Genomic DNA, 13,046 nt, shown 5'->3' with positions numbered 1-13,046 from the left:
CAGGTCTTGGCGGTCTGCTGGATATGAGCAGAGAAGGAGAGAGAAGAGTCAAAGATGACCCCAAGGTTTCGAGCTGAGGAGACAGGGAGAATGAGAGAGCCATCAACAGAAATAGAAAACGGGGGGAGCGGGGAGGTGGGTTTGGGGGGGAAAATGAGAAGCTCGGTTTTGGTCATATTTAATTTCAGGTGGCGTTGAGACATCCAGGCAGCAATGTCAGACAAGCATGCTGAAACTTTGGTTTGGATGCAAGGTGAGATATCAGGGGTAGAAAGGTAGATTTGGGAGTCATCAGCATAGACCTGTTTTATTAACGAATAAGCCACATAAAAGTGCCCTAAATGGCCAGACGTCCACTGGAGGGAATCAGGGATGACCTCCCCTTTCTCCCCAAGTGGTCACTAACCACCTTCAATTCCCCCACAAAATGTGATTAAAAACATTACTTACCAGCCTCTATGCCAGCCTCAGATGTTATACTCAGGTCCATTAGACAGCATGTAGGTCCCTGGACTAGTTTAGTAACATAGTAGATGACGGCAGAAAAAGACCTGCATGGTCCATCCAGTCTGCCCAACAAGATAAACTCATATGTGCTACTTTTTGTATATACCCTACCTTGATTTGTACCTGTCCTCTTCAGGGCACAGACCATATAAGTCTGCCCAGCACTATCCCCGCCTCCCAACCACCAGCCCCTCCTCCCACCACCGGCTCTGGCACAGACCGTATAAGTCTGCCCAGCATTATCCCCACTTCCCAACCACCAGCCCTGGCACAGACCGTATAAATCTGCCCAGCACTATCCCCGCCTCCCAACCACCAGCCCGGCCTCCCACCACCAGGGATGGTGGTTGGTGCAGTGTACTGCAGACAGGTAGGCCCAGACCCATACCTCCGCCTACCTGTTACACTTGTGGGTGAAACTGTGAGCCCTCCAAAACTCACCAGAAACCCACTGTACCCACATATAGGTGCCCCCGTCACCCATAAGGGCTATTTTAGTGGTGTACAGTTGGGGGTAGTAGGTTTTGGGGGGCTCAACAGACAAGTTGAGGGAGCAACAGTGAGTCATGTACCTGGGAGCATTTATTTGAAGTCCACTGCAATGGACCAAAAAGAAAATGGATGTTTTTCTGTTTTGAGAATGGCTATATTACCCACTTGAATTATGGAAGTTTTTAGCTAAATGTCCAAAGTTGGACTTAAGACATCATATTAAAAATGCCTCTCCTGCCTGGTTAAATCACTTTGAATATCAGGCAAATATATTTCTAGACAATGACAGGGATAAACATAAAGGAATTCTGTTCAGAAGAAATGGATCCCCAGAAGCTTAGCAGAGATTTGGTGGCAGCGCTGGTGGTGGGAGGCGGGGCTAGTGGTTGAGAGGCGGGACTAGCGCTGGGCAGACTTCCATGGTCTGTGCCCTGAAAATGGCAGATACAAATCAAGGTCATATAAAGTAGCACATATGAGTTTATCTTGTTGGGCAGACTGGATGGACCATACAGGTCTTTCTCTGTCGTCATGCACTATGTAAAATGTATTGCATTTCACCCTGAGATGATTTCCCTCAGGACAGAATTCTCTTGAGATTTGCTTGTAAGCATTTGGTTAGACTTTAGGGGAATAACCATATATTTATAGACTTAGATCCCTTACTGACCTTTTTGAAAGGTAGATCAAAGCTGATCCCCAATCTATGTTTCCAAATCCATTCCCATGACTTATGTTGGGAGGGGAAGGTTCATATTTATTTATATTAAAAGCTTGTACTGTTCTTGGCAGGTCACGTGAAACACAAGAAATAATTCAATATAAGTGGAAAAGGATGGGTCCTTTTGTATGAGTTGCTTTGCTAAGCATTATTTGATCTACAAATTCATAGCTTGGATGTGGTTTAATATTTGCTTTTTATTCATGTTTGGTTTATTTTTTGGTAATGTTTGTGCTGGATCGCTCTCTCTATTATTTCTGGAGAATGTCTTTTACATTTTTGTTTTTTTTATAAATACATTGATTGATGACTTTTTGCAAGATTTTTGCATTAGAAACTTTTTAAAATGTTTAAAAAGAGCAAGCAGCTCTCCTCTAAAAGCTACTGATTGTTCAAGACATATACGTTAGCAATACACCGACTGTTCGTAGACGATGTTTTTGCCATCATTCAGAGAGCTTCACTGCTCCTCTACTATATTTACCAAAGGACTTTCTTAAGACCCTTCTTCCAATTTTCCTTTGTTATTCATTGCCACATTGAAATCATTGGATGCTTTCTCATCAAATACAGTGTTGGGACTCCTGAGGCAGGGGCCGAAACACAGTACTGTGTCGAGTCTCCGGTCATCAATAAATTTTGATTTCGAAATGTTAAAGTTCTCTTTGTCCAGGGAAAGCCATATTCCACTTCCCATCTACAGTGTCTGTGAAATTTCATGAATGGCAAACTTCAGGAAGAACAGGCCCAATATTCAGCCCATGGTGGTAAGCGCCGTCTGAGCCGCTTACAGCTGTGGACTGAACTGACCCCAGGATATTCAATGCCAGGACATGCACAGCTCCTGGCATTGATTATACGGATATCAGCAGTCACCCAGAAGTTAATCGGGCATTGAACAATATTCAGACCAGTTCCTTGTTAATTTTAGTGCATACAATTAGGACAGCCTTTTTGCTGTCCTAACTTTATGTGGTTACTTAGCCAGTTAGTGGACTGAAAGTAAGTCGGCATTCTGTCCGTGCTCCAATCACGTCCCTAACCTAACTCTTACCGCATGGCCATGCGGCTGGGAGCACTTACCACCACCCATTGAGGGTTTAGCGTTGTGCTAGGCAAAAACAAATTCCGTGGAGCGCTGTAAATGGCATGCGCTGAACCTGGAACTACTGCCAGCCATCGCGCTGTCACGGTGGTAGTTTAGTTTTAGTGTATGGGCTTAACATCACTTTGTAAAAGGACCCCTCAGATTTTTATAAAGCATCATTGGTTACTGGTTGAACAAAGAATTATATACAAAAAGCCCTGTTTACTAAGCTGTTCTACAGGTGCACTTGCATTTTTAGCGCACGGTAAATACTAGAGTCACCCATAAGAATATATGGGTGTCTCTAGCATTTAGCGTGTGCTAATTACTCTAGCACACTTTATTAAACAGGGCCCGAAGTTTTGATCCTTACCTTCAAAGCGTTTAGAACAGGCTTAGCAGATTATTTCTCATCACTTACAATCCCCTACCCACCTAGTAGGGTTTTGCGGTCCTTAAATGGCCAACGTTTGGTACTTCTGGGACCCAAGACTCCACAACTGAAGTTACTTGATGCAGCACTGTTTATTTCTTATCAACTTTTACCTGGAATAGCCTTCCTCTGTCTATTAGCAGTGAACTCTCCTTTACAACTGCAGTTAAGACCTGGTTATTCCATCAAGCATTTAATAATGGGTAGGTTTCAGGGTCTCCTGTTCTTCCATTCTGAGTATAATTTGGAGTTCTTGTCAATGCTTTTATTAATTCAGTTCTGCATATTAATTTGGTTCTGCATAAGACATTACACGATGTGATACCCGCAAGCGAGCCTTCTCCGGAGTAGCTCCCACACTCTGGAATGCATTGTCTGAAAGGCTCAGCTTAACACAAGACTACTTCCGGATGCAGGTGAAAGCTTGGCTCTACAACCAAGCCTTTAATGGAAGAAGTAACTAACTTGTTAGTCTCACTCACACACACAAGCATTGACTCGGGCTGCACATACTGCAGCGGGACATGTTTATCCACATCTACCCTAGCTGACATGATATTTAACCATCTCTTTGACCTCACATGCAAATTTCTTCAAATCAATCACCTTACTTTCTAATTTTTTCCTACTTTCTTACTCATCTATATGTTACAACTTTGCCTTACCCTTCACTACCAATTATAATGTTGTATTACGTATTGTGTAGTCATTGCAAGTAGTATACCATGCCATACTTTGTATTGTTACTTGAATATTTTTACTGTTGTAATTGCCTATTGCTCATGTTTGATCTATTCTTACTGTACACTGCCCTGAGTGAAGTCCGTCAAAAAGGTGGTAAATAAATCCTAATAAATAAATAAATATCAGTTTAAATGATATAGCAAATTTTTATAAACGATAACTAAACTGTACTATCCTAATTATGTGTATTATACAATAATATGGTCATTTGGTCAATAAGCACTTATTTGGAATTCTCACATAGGCATCCTGTTGTAAACATACTCCTTCTTGAGATTAAAGTTATGAGAATGAGAAAATGACTCAGAGGGGCATAATTGAACGAAAACGCCTATCTCCATGGGCGTTTATCTCCGAGAACGGGTCCGTGAAGGGGCGGACCGAACCGTATTTTGGGAAAAAATAGACGCCCATGTTTTATTCAACAATGTGTGAGCTGGGCGTTTTTGTTTTTCAGCGATAATGGAAAATGAAAGCGCCCAGCTCAAAAACGAATAAATCCAAGACATTTATTCGTGGGAGGGGCCAGGATTCGTAGTGCACTGGTCCCCCTCACATGCCAGGACATCAACCGGGCACCCTAGGGGGCACTTTTACAAAACCAAACAAACAGGTAAAAGAGCTCCCAGGTGCATAGCACCCTTCCCTTGTGTGTTGAGCCCCCCCAAATCCCCCTCAAAACCCACTGCCCACAAGTCTACACCATTACTATAGCCCTAAGGGGTGAAGGGGGGCACCTACATGTGGGTACAGTGGGTTTGGGGGGGTTGGACGACTAATAAGCATTAAGCAGCACAATTGTAACAGGTAGGGGGGATGGGCCTGGGTCCACCTGCCTGAAGTCCACTGCACCCCCTAACAACTCCTCCAGTGACCTGCATACTGCTGCCAGGGAGCTGGGTATGACATTTGAGGGTGAAAATAAAAAGTTGTGAAACATCATTTTTTTGTGGTGGGAGGGGGTTAGTGACCACTGGGGGAGTCAGGGGAGGTCATCCCCGATTCCCTCCAGTGGTCATCTGGTCATTTAGGGCACTTTTTGGGGCTTTATTCGTGAAAAAACAGGGTCCAGGAAAAGTGTCCTAAATTCTAGCTAAAAACGCATACTTTTTTCCCATTATCGGTGAAATGCGCCCATCTTTGTTCGGCAGATAACCACGCCCCAGTTCCGCCTTCGCCACACCTCTGACACGCCCCCATCAACTTTGTCCGCATCCGCGACGGAGTGCAGTTGAAAACGTCCAAAAATCGGCTTTCGATTATACCGCTTTATTCGTTTTTGTGAGATAAACGTCCATCTCCCGATTTAGGTCGGAACTTGGGCGTTTTTCTCATTCGATTATAAGCAGGTCAATCTCAATTTAAATTCACAAGAACAAAGCAATCTTTCTAAGGAACACCAAATAAAACAGTGTAACATGTTTGGCCAAAATACTCATATTTCTGACATCAAGTGAGTTGACTAACAGTTCCTCATTCAAAGTGATAGCCTCAGGCTTACTTAAATTGCTCTCATCAAATAAGGAAAAATATTTTTGTTCACTCAGCTCATATGATATGGTACATTGCACTGTTGAAAATGAAGATAATAAGTTACTTGAAACTTCTTTGCTATCCTATATTATTGTGCCATTTCTGTGGTAAATTGATGTACTGTTCCAGGGCTACTTACATTGTTTTGTTGAGGTCAGATTGGGTGTTGGATATTTAGAGTGTCTTCATGGTCTAAACATGTACCTGTTTTTCATTTCTTTTCTCTTTCTGTCCACTTTATTGTATTGTGGTTAGATAGTAGCCACAATACAATAAAGTGGACAGAAAGAGTTTGTTCATATATCACCAATTCTGAAAAATTTTCATTGGTTGCCCGTGCAATATAGAGTTCAATACAAGCTCTGTATTTACCCACACCATTGTACCTGAAGGAGACAATGAGGGGGATAATCGAATGGGGACTACCATCTCTAAGGGCGCCCATCTCTAAGGACAGCGCTGTGAAAGGGCGGGGCATCCCGTATTATCGAAAAATTTAGGGTGACGTTAGAGATGGGCGACCTCAGTTTTCGCCAATAATGGAAACCGAGGACGCCCATCTCAAAAAAGACCAAATCCAAGCCATTTGGTCGTAGGAGGCGCCAGCATTTGTAGTGCACTGGTCCCCCTCACATGCCAGGACACCAACTGGGCACCCTAGGGGGCACTGCAGTGGACTTCATAAATTGCTCCCAGGTGCATAGCTCCCTTACCTTGGGTGCTGAGCCCCCCAACCCCCCCCCCCCCCCAGGTCTTCCTGCCTGAAGTACACTGCATCCACTACAACTGCTCCAGGGACCTGTATACTGCTGCGATGGATCTGAGTATGGCATTTGAGGCTGGCAAAAAAGTATTTTAAAACTTGTTTTTTATGGTGGGAGGGGGTTAGTAACCACTGGGGGAGTAAGGGGAGGTCATCCCCGATTCCCTCCGGTGGCCATCTGGTCAGTTCGGTCACCTTTTTGAGGCATGGTCGTGAAAAAAAATGGACCAAGTAAAGTCTGCCAAATTCTAGTCAGGGACACCCTTCTTTTTTCTATTATCGGCCGAGGACGACCATCTCCTAATCACGCACCAGTCCCGCCTTTGCTACCCAGCCGACATGCCCCTGTGAATTTTGGTCGTCCCCGTGACGAAAAGCAGTCTAGGGTGTCAAAAAATCGGCTTTCGATTATGCCGATTTGGACAACCTTGCGAGAAGGATGCCCATCTCCTGATTTGTGTCGAAAGATGGGCGTCCTTCTCTTTCGAAAATAAGCGTGATAGTGGAATTAGAAAGGTTTGAAGAAGAGCTACCAAAATGATAAAGAGGATGGAACTGATCCCATATGAGGAAAGGCTAAAGAGGTTAGGGCTCTTTAGCTTGGAAGAGAGATGGCTGAGGGGGGATATTATTGAGGTTTATATAATCCTGAGTGGTGAATCAATTTTTCCACCGGAAGGAAGCGGGGATCACCTCCCCTTACTCTCGCAGTGGTCACCAACCCCTCCCACCCAAAAAAATGTAAAATAAAACATTTTTTTGCTAGCCTGTATGCCAGCCTGAAATGTCATACCCAGCTCCTTGACAGCAGTATGCAGGTCCCTGGAGCAGTATTTAGTGGGTGCAGTGGATTTCAGGCAGGTGGACCCAGGCCCATCCCCCCCTACCTGTTACACTTGTGGTGATAAATATTGAGCCCTCCAAAAACCCTCAAAACCCACTGTACCCACATCTAGGTGCCCCCTTCACCCCTTAGGGCTATGGTAATGGTGTAGAGTTCTGGTGAGTGGGTTTTGGGGGGCTCAGCACCCAAGGTAAGGGTGCTATGCACCTGGAAGCTATTTTTTTTAAGTGCCCCCTAGGGTGCGCGGTTGGTGTCCTGGCATGTGAGGGGGCCAATGCACTACAAATGCTGACTCCTCCCATGCCCAAATGCTTTGCATTTCGCCGGGTTTGAGATAGCCGGTCCCGGTTTCCATTATGGCTGAAAAACGAAGCCGGCCATCTCATATAAACCCAGCGATCCTGCTCTAAACCCGGCGAGCTATTTGGCCGGCGCCAAGCGTATTTCGAAAATACGCTTGGCTCCGCCCCGACACAGAGCCGGCCCCGAAGATGGCCGGCCATCGATTTGGCCGGCGCCGTTCGATTATGCCCCTCTGAGGCACCCCAGCCAGTCAGGTTTTCAGGATATCCACAATGAATATGCATGAGATGGATTTGCATGCATTGGAGGCAGTGCATGCAAATCTCTCTCATGAATATTCATTGTGGATATCCTGAAAATCTGACTGACTGGGGTGCTTCCAGGACCTAGCTTGGGAACCACTGTGCTAGCTGCTTGTGAAAAGGCCCCAAGATGCAACATAAAATGAAATCACATACAAAAGCACAAATGATATCTCCTTTTGCTCGGCACACGCTTATCTGGCTTCGGAACAATAGAACAGTTGAGTTTCAGCAGCTTTTTGCAAGCATTAGCTAGGAACGAGAACTTCAGAATAAATTATACAGCGTTCTCTTTGCAAGAACAGAGACACTTTCATTTGCTTTATTCCGTGCTGCACTTAACTAAATAAAACAATTTGCCACTTGTAGTTCTGACAACATGCCAAAAATGTATCCCCTTTGTGCCAAAGTGGATTTTCAGTAGAGGCAATCCAAAAAAAAATCAAAAGACATATCCATTAGCATGTGATTACTTACACGTTCTCCCTCATTTCTCCTTCCACACTATGTCAAGAAGGTATTTTGGTTAATCACCAGCCTATCTGCAGTGAAGGTACCTTTATAGAACTCTTCTTGTGAATGTATCCAAATATATTATGGGATTGATATTCAGCACGGTTTATCCAGGTAAGAATGGTTCCTACCAATCGCCAGGTTCATTCCAGTTAGTGTTGGGTTGGTCTGGGGGTGGAGCCTGGGTTGAGTTGGTGTTAATGGTTAGTGGGAATATCAAGTCCTCTAGCTGGGTAACTGTACAGATGACGGTTATCAATAGAAATCAAGCAAAATAAAACATGGAAAAGAAAATAAGATGATACCTTTTTTATTGGACATAACTTAATACATTTCTTGATTAGCTTTCGAAGGTTGCCCTTCTTCGTCAGATCGGAAATAAGCAAATGTGGTAGATGACAGTATATAGAAGTGAAAAATCAAAGTACTTCAGTGACAGTCTAACAGAATGGGGTGGGGGTGGGGATAGCAGACATGCATGGGAATATCAAAGCATTTCAGTGATAGTCTAACAGGATGGGGGTGGATAGGTGAGAGGAGGGTGACAAACAGAGCAATACAACTTTATGGTTTATAATGGGCTAGAAAACCCAGATCCTTGTTAAGTCCTGTCTGTTGGGTGTCAAAATATTCAATCATTCTGACTTCAAAGGTCTTACATTTCTGTATTGTTTTAAAGTTACCTTTCAGGATTCTTACTTTGAAATCACTGGTACAGTGTTCTGGTTTTGTAAAGTACAGATGAAGAAACCCTTTTACTAAGACGTGGCAAAATCTGGGCTTAGTATATGCTAATGTACGACTTTCCCATGCTCTAAGCCTAGATTTTACAACGGAGCACCATTATAATAGTGCTTATCCTCTAATTCTATAAAAGTCGCCAAAAATTGTGTGCAGATTTGGGTGTACGCCCAATTTGTGCACAAAATATGAGCTAATTAGCTCTGATATTTTACTTTTTAACAAGCAATTGTTGGCATTAATTAGATTTAATTGGAATTTACACACGTGCCTAAATTTTATGCATCAGTAAAAAAAAGAGGGCACATACAGTGGTGGAAATAAGTATTTGATCCCTTGCTGATTTTGTAAGTTTGCCCACTGACAAAGACATGAGCAGCCCATAATTGAAGGGTAGGTTATTGGTAACAGTGAGAGATAGCACATCACAAATTAAATCCGGAAAATCACATTGTGGAAAGTATATGAATTTATTTGCATTCTGCAGAGGGAAATAAGTATTTGATCCCCCACCAACCAGTAAGAGATCTGGCCCCTACAGACCAGGTAGATGCTCCAAATCAACTCGTTACCTGCATGACAGACAGCTGTCGGCAATGGTCACCTGTATGAAAGACACCTGTCCACAGACTCAGTGAATCAGTCAGACTCTAACCTCTACAAAATGGCCAAGAGCAAGGAGCTGTCTAAGGATGTCAGGGACAAGATCATACACCTGCACAAGGCTGGAATGGGCTACAAAACCATCAGTAAGACGCTGGGCGAGAAGGAGACAACTGTTGGTGCCATAGTAAGAAAATGGAAGAAGTACAAAATGACTGTCAATCGACAAAGATCTGGGGCTCCACGCAAAATCTCACCTCGTGGGGTATCCTTGATCATGAGGAAGGTTAGAAATCAGCCTACAACTACAAGGGGGGAACTTGTCAATGATCTCAAGGCAGCTGGGACCACTGTCACCACGAAAACCATTGGTAACACATTACGACATAACGGATTGCAATCCTGCAGTGCCCGCAAGGTCCCCCTGCTCCGGAAGGCACATGTGACGGCCCGTCTGAAGTTTGCCAGTGAACACCTGGATGATGCCGAGAGTGATTGGGAGAAGGTGCTGTGGTCAGATGAGACAAAAATTGAGCTCTTTGGCATGAACTCAACTCGCCGTGTTTGGAGGAAGAGAAATGCTGCCTATGACCCAAAGAACACCGTCCCCACTGTCAAGCAAGGAGGTGGAAATGTTATGTTTTGGGGGTGTTTCTCTGCTAAGGGCACAGGACTACTTCACCGCATCAATGGGAGAATGGATGGGGCCATGTACCGTACAATTCTGAGTGACAACCTCCTTCCCTCCGCCAGGGCCTTAAAAATGGGTCGTGGCTGGGTCTTCCAGCACGACAATGACCCAAAACATACAGCCAAGGCAACAAAGGAGTGGCTCAGGAAGAAGCACATTAGGGTCATGGAGTGGCCTAGCCAGTCACCAGACCTTAATCCCATTGAAAACTTATGGAGGGAGCTGAAGCTGCGAGTTGCCAAGCGACAGCCCAGAACTCTTAATGATTTAGAGATGATCTGCAAAGAGGAGTGGACCAAAATTCCTCCTGACATGTGTGCAAACCTCATCATCAACTACAGAAGACGTCTGACCGCTGTGCTTGCCAACAAGGGTTTTGCCACCAAGTATTAGGTCTTGTTTGCCAGAGGGATTAAATACTTATTTCCCTCTGCAGAATGCAAATAAATTCATATACTTTCCACAATGTGATTTTCCGGATTTAATTTGTGATGTGCTATCTCTCACTGTTACCAATAACCTACCCTTCAATTATGGGCTGCTCATGTCTTTGTCAGTGGGCAAACTTACAAAATCAGCAAGGGATCAAATACTTATTTCCACCACTGTAAATGGGAGGGTCATGGGCAGAATGGGGCGTTCCTAGCATTTACACGCACTGTTATAGAACAAGGGTGAATACGCATACGTTTGTACCACTTTTCAGTTGGCGCAAATGGCTGTGCCCAAAGGTAGGCGCAATTCCCAGGTGGAGTGCTTTTCTGTACACTACGCCTAACTTCAAACATGGCTTATAGATTAATGTTTCTTTTTTCACCGCCATATATATTTAGTTAATTAGTTATTAGGATTTATTTACCACCTTTTTGAAGGAATTCACTCAATGCGGTATACAATAAGAATAAATCAAACATGAGCAATAGACAATTACAGCAGTAAAAATATTCAAATAACAATACAAAGTTTGACACAGTATACTATTTACAATGTCAACACAATACGTAATAGAACATTAGAATTGATAGTGAAGGGTATAAGCAAAGATGGAACATATAGATAGGTAAGAGAGTAAGAGGAGTTAGAAAGTAAGGTGACTAATTTAAAGAAAGGTGCACATGAGGTCAGAGAGATGGTTAAATATTATCTCAGCTAGGATAGGACTGGATGAACATATCCTGCTGCAGTATGTGCAGCCCGTGCCACTCCTTGTGTGTGTGAGTGAGACAAACAGTTATTTCTTCCATTAAAGGCCTTGTTGAATTTACCCCTTAGCGCTTATTTTTTGGTGCCCAAATATGGGCACCATTTATTTATTTATTTAATTTATTGCTTTTGTATCCCACATTTTCCTACCTGTTTGTAGATTCAATGTGGCTTACATGGTTCCAGAAATATGGGAGCATATTCTGGAGTAAATGGATACAGAGAGAATAATTACGTTGAGTAAGGCGTTTGAGGTATAACTCCATACCAATTGCACAGGGTTAGGATAGGGAGGCAGGAGATTTGTACTTTTGTCTATTATCGTAAATAATTAGATCGTGATTATGGTGGTATAGGCGATTAAGTTGGGGTTGGAATTCCTGAAAAGGTGGGTCTTCAAAATTTTCCGGAAGTTTATGTAATTGTCTATGAATTTCAGGTCTTTTGGCAATGTGTTTCATAGCTGGGTACATATACAGGAGAAGCTGGAGGCGTATATTGATTTGTATTTCAGATCTTTATAATTGAGGTTGCGGGGTGGCAGACTTACTGAATTTAGTCCAATATTTGAGGTGCGGTTGCACCATGGAGCAATATAAAGGCATTATAATATTCTCAGTTTTGTTCTCCAGTCATACTTTCCTTTTTAGAATATATGCCAGTCAGGTGCCCTCAGGGTATCTATATGTTGATACACAGTTATAGACTGAGTCTGAAAAAGACCCTTAAGTTAAGGAAGCAAATAGCACCAAAACCATGACACATTAGCACCAAGTGAAAAAAAAAAAAGAAAAGCATTTCACAAAAGCTGCTTATCAAAATAGCTACCTCAACAGCCATGTTGCTTTCGCAGCAGATTCTGTTTTAGGAAAAAATAAAATAGTTGGAAACTTCTTTGCATGTTAATTTGTTTACTGAGTGCTACTGCTGAAACGCTGTCTGGTTAATGGATGTTCCTGCAGCACATGCCCTGTAAAAATCGGACCTCCCACAGAGAGACATATAGCTTCTGGTGCCACTTGGCATTACGACCCAGAATTCATCTCTCCACATGGGCTCGTCATGAGTTACTTTTCCTACTAAGATTTAATGGCAAGCACTGAGGGGGAAAAGCTTGAGTAAATATTTTTAAGACGAGCGTTAAACACAGAGAATTAAACAATTTTCACCAGTATCCCAGAGGGAGATCTTCCTGTACAGGTTAGTAAAATATTCCCCTTGCTGTAATACACAACAGCCATACTGTGGATCTTAACCCTAAACGGATCAGGTATGGCCTTTGTTACATTTTCTGTTTGTTTATTAAGTCCAAAGAGCGCACTGTCATAACACCTCAGCAGCACTCATTCCCACCTCATTCCTCAGCCCATGGGCTTGAGGCTCCTTCACAAAAAGGCCCTTTTACTAAGCACTGGTAAAAGGGGCCTTGAACTTGTGGCCACAGCCGGTTTTGCCGCGCACTGAGGCCTTTTTTTAACCGCAGTGGGTAAAAAGTCCGAAAAAAGAACTGTCCATGCAGTACGTTTGCACTTACCGCACGGCCATTGAGGTGGCGGTAAGGGCTCC

This window comes from Microcaecilia unicolor, chromosome 13 (genome assembly GCF_901765095.1).
Source record: "Microcaecilia unicolor chromosome 13, aMicUni1.1, whole genome shotgun sequence".
NCBI lineage: Eukaryota > Metazoa > Chordata > Amphibia > Gymnophiona > Siphonopidae > Microcaecilia > Microcaecilia unicolor.
This window is presented reverse-complemented; position numbering follows the sequence as displayed.